Source organism: Choristoneura fumiferana, chromosome 19, assembly GCF_025370935.1.
Source record: "Choristoneura fumiferana chromosome 19, NRCan_CFum_1, whole genome shotgun sequence".
Classification (NCBI taxonomy): domain Eukaryota; kingdom Metazoa; phylum Arthropoda; class Insecta; order Lepidoptera; family Tortricidae; genus Choristoneura; species Choristoneura fumiferana.
In genome coordinates this window covers 2,456,888-2,461,372 of record NC_133490.1, presented here as the reverse complement: position 1 = coordinate 2,461,372, position 4,485 = coordinate 2,456,888, and the positions used below count along the sequence as shown (strand labels likewise).

General features: G+C 37.5%; 1 protein-coding gene across 1 annotated transcript in view; it reads right to left on the bottom strand.

The window, feature by feature from the left end:
* Positions 1-439, bottom strand: part of LOC141438856 (NACHT and WD repeat domain-containing protein 2) — a gene marked incomplete in the record, with an annotated part of 46,228 nt that extends 45,789 nt beyond the window's left edge. Inside the window, 1 exon segment of the mRNA XM_074102888.1 lies at positions 258-439.
* Positions 440-4,485: the final 4,046 nt, after the last annotated feature.

The window sequence follows — 4,485 nt, the reverse complement described above, 5'->3', positions numbered from 1 at the left end:
AAAAATTCTGACACGTCCCAGAAATAAAGTCATATCAGATATCTATGTACTTTTTCTCGTGTCAGATATTGATACCGGTGACTGTACTTATCAGCAAAATTTCTAAATCAAATTTCGCAAATGTCAAAACGTTCAAACTCAACCATTATTCTTCGACAGCAAATTATCGATCGTAGCACTTCGTAGAAACCTAGAGGTACTTACAAAACAACGAAGTAGGTATCTATACTATAATACATGAAACTAAGCACTCTCACCTGGCACTAGTTCTTTAAAATTAAATCAATACATTGCACCATTCTAAATGTTAAGGTCACTAAGTTAACAGTTCAAAAATAAATACAACTGGCACATTCAAACAAGCATCACAGCCCAAACCGCTTTAAAAAAAAACTAAAACGATTCCCTTTTGTTTATGATTTAAAAAGTTACAATTTGAAACGCGTGGTGTTCGATTGTGAAGGAAATTTGGACTGTGAAAGTGATTTGAAAATGCGATTCTATCTTGTTATTTCGTTGCTAGGCAACCGTTCGATATGAATAGTACAATGTTACTTTAGTGCTGAGTGCATTAGGCAGCAACAGTGATGTTAATTAAACCTTCGAAAAGTGACTGTTACCAAGGCCGTGGTTTATTTGTTCTTCTGTGCAGCATTAGGTCTAGAGAACAATTAATGAATAACATAGGTAGGTACCTCAGTGAAGCCGACTTCCATATTACTTATGACGCACGTCGAAATTTAACCCGCAGTACTCCGCACCACCACTTCGAGGCATAGGTTTAGAAAAAAGTCCACTGTTAAATATTTACCAACACAAAAAATACTATTTACGACGACCAAGTATATCATCATTTATATTTATTTATTTTACAAAAACCGAACACAACCGTTATGATAAAAGTGATGAAAGTGGTGGTGAAAGTTTGTCAATTGTGTTTTGTTTCTTTCGTTTTGTACAATAAAGAGTTTACATAAATACATACATGATAATAACCGCCGAGAACCGCTACACTAACCGCTGACAGCCGCTTTTTTCAGAAGTCAAGGCGCGTGGCAATAGATTTGCGCCAAACAGCCACTGACAGAAATAGAGGATAAAAATTCAAAAAATTGTTCTCCATCCAAAATAATTGCACTAGTGACTAGCGTCGAAGATTCCTTTTTTGTCCATTTGCATAGGTCTATTTAAATTGTCTTATTTTCGGTTTTATATATGAAAATATATACTTATTAAAATTGTCATTTTTAACATATTTACAGTAAAATGACGAAATTTATAAGCCGTCTGAATGACAGGCGGTGCTACGCATTTATTTGCAAAATTATGTTGGTTGTATACCTAATAGAAAAAAAATGGAGATTTCAAATACTTATTAAAAAAATCTGAATTATTGCTAATATTGGTTCTGTTAGTGAAATAAGTACACATTATAATAAATATCATCAGCAAATTTAAAGTTCATAAGTCTATAGACTTATAGGACATTAAACAATATTTTTTTACAAAAAATTCTAAAAGAAGCTACCTTTGGTGACTTCGCACTCCTTTGTTTTTCCAATATTTATCTAAAACGAAAATTACAGTACAACTATAAATAAGTAGGTGCTTTGCTCACCCGTGACCTAATAATAACTGCATCTATGCAACAAATTTGTGTTCATGCCACTCTTCCATGCATGGTTAGCATGTAGTGGTTGGCTAGCATGGTGAACGGATGTGTTGCTTTGAGGATGAACTCTGGTTGGGTTCGAAACCGGTGGTGCTGGTGATAGGTTGGGTTTGTTTGATTTGTGTGTGTTCTTACAGTGTGTTCACACATTTGTTGCTTAGATGCAGCTATCGTAAGGTCCCAGCTAGCAAAGTCTATAGTTCATAGAATCTATGCCTATCCTAAGCATAGGTAACAAAGGTGTATCCCTGTTAGCTATAAAAGAATACAAAAGCAATCCATTAGTAACCGCGTTGTATGCAGGCCGCACCTTGGCTGCGACTCTGGGCGTTGTCTTTGGGTTGTGGTGGAAGTTAGAAGCGTGTAGAGGCTTCATGGGAGGTAGCGGGAGAGATTTGTTTTATTATTATGTGTATATGAATGCATAACTTTTTATTATGCTTCAAGACTATATGAAATCAGGGCTTTAAAGAAAAAAATAGCGGACAACAAAAGAAGCAGATCAATCCGGACATCAGAAACAGAGTAGACACGTAATAAAAGTCTTATAGTGCCTCTCCAACTAGCGGAGGTTCCCCTTTCTATATTTTCATATTCATTTATTGCGATCATGTTCATTTGTACAATTATTGTAGACCTTAAAGTAAACATGCGAGTAGGTACAGTCAAGGGCAAAGATATCGACACGGCCAAAGTTACAAAAATATGTATACCTACACGACTTTATGCACTTGACATTAAGGCCGTGTATACATTTTTTGCAACTTTGGCCGTGTCGATATCTTTGCCCTTGACTGTACATGATACCCTGTTAGGGCACTGCAATTTTCTGACATTCTAAATTTTAAATTTTTAGCGAGGTTTACGGTTTAAATGTAATTATCTCTGTGGAACTCGTGATTTCAAGCCGTCCCCGGATATTTCTTAGTCACAACTTCTTCCTACAATCTCTTTTTCAGCCACTTTGCTTTAATAATTTTATAGAATAGCTAACAACAGTCGGAACTTTCCCGGCGTTAAATTAGCAATTCAATTTTCATATGGGACATTTTTTATTGTTAGAGGGAGGAAAACAAGCGAGCGTGTCATCTGTTGGGAAGTGATCACCAGCGCCCATGAGTATCAACTAATCAAGCAGTCATTGGTCCGTTGCCGGCCTTTTAAGAAAGTATAAGCTCTTTTCTTGAAAGCCCCTAATGCATAATTATGCGGAAACACTGCTGGAAGTTGATTCCACAATTTTGCTGCATGTGGCAGGAAGTGTCAAATGAACCGTATAGTAGAAGACCGCCATTTATTGGGATGGTGTCGATGAAATTTAGACTCTCGGTGGGAGGTGCGATGGTGGTATTTCGCAGCAGGTAGCAGATATACAATACATGGGTAAAAATAGACAACAAACAAGGTAGCCAAGTGGTTTGAGAACCGGACTACGAAGCTTGATGAGGTCCTGGGTTCGATCCTCGGTCAAGGCATACTTATGAATAATAAGAATGTTTATTCCCACATCTTGGACGTATAAAATATGCTCTGGCCAGCGACAGCTGTCCACGCATTTTTTACGAAACTTTAATCTGGTATCACTTTTGAGACTGTCAAAATTGACATGTTGTCATTCTAGTCCTGCTTAAATAATGTTGATACTTCTGTTCTATGAAATAAATAAATAATTTTTTGTTCTGCCATCCGCAAAATGCAAATTTTCAGCCAATCTGGTCAAAAAGGTCCCAAAATGTTTGCGTCTAGACTGTACGTAAATGGGCACTGACAAAGGTCATAAAATTTACCAAGGGACTCCTAAAGTGCATCATCAACTTTCACACATACTACATAAATTTTTATGCAGCTTGAAGAGTCCCGAGTATAATTTAATATCTGGTAAATGTAAACAATATTTAAGTATCAACATCGTTTAATCAGTGTACAGCAAGTGTTGTCAGCCTAATTTTTTTTTAATTTACCTCAGTTACTTGTGGACAGCTTTCGCTGGCCAGTGTCTGATACACACTTCATTTAATATATGTTTTTGTATTGTATGTTTATTCGTTGCCCGTACCCATAGTAAACGCTTTGCTTAGTTTGGGACTACGTCAAATCTAAATGGTGTCAATTACGCCATGACATTATTACTAAATCCCCTCATTACCATCATTAAGGATAATGCTTGCGGATAGTTCTCTAGTGTTAAATAAAAGCTTATAATAGCACAACCAATATAAAAAGCCGTGGTGGCCTAGTGGTTTGACCTATCGCCTCTCAAGCAGAGGGTCGTGGGTTCAAACCCCGGCTCGCACCTCTGAGTTTTTCGAAATTCATGTGCGGAATTACATTTGAAATTTACCACGAGCTTGCGGTGAAGGAGAACATCGTGAGGAAACCTGCACAATCTGCGAAGCCATTCAATGGTGTGTGTGAAGTTCCCAATCCGCACTGGGCCCGCGTGGGAACTATGGCCCAAGCCCTCTTGTTCTGAGAGGAGGCCTGTGCCCAGCAGTGGGACGTATATAGGCTGGGATGATGAATAGCATAACCAAGATAAAAAAGGGGCGTGAAATTTAATAGGCCTTTAGTCAGCAGTGTGTGGATTTGGGCTGATTTGATTGATAGCTATGAAATACCGCTAGTAAACTCGCATTCACGTAAGAAAATCGCATCGAAATCGTATCTGTTTGAGAGCTACGATGTCAAAGACAGACATTGGCGTCAAACATAAATACCCCTCTTTATAATAAAATAATCGTAATAACAATTTATTTAATTCATAAAGATAACATTGACGACCGGATGGCTAAGTGGTTAAAGAACCTGACTAC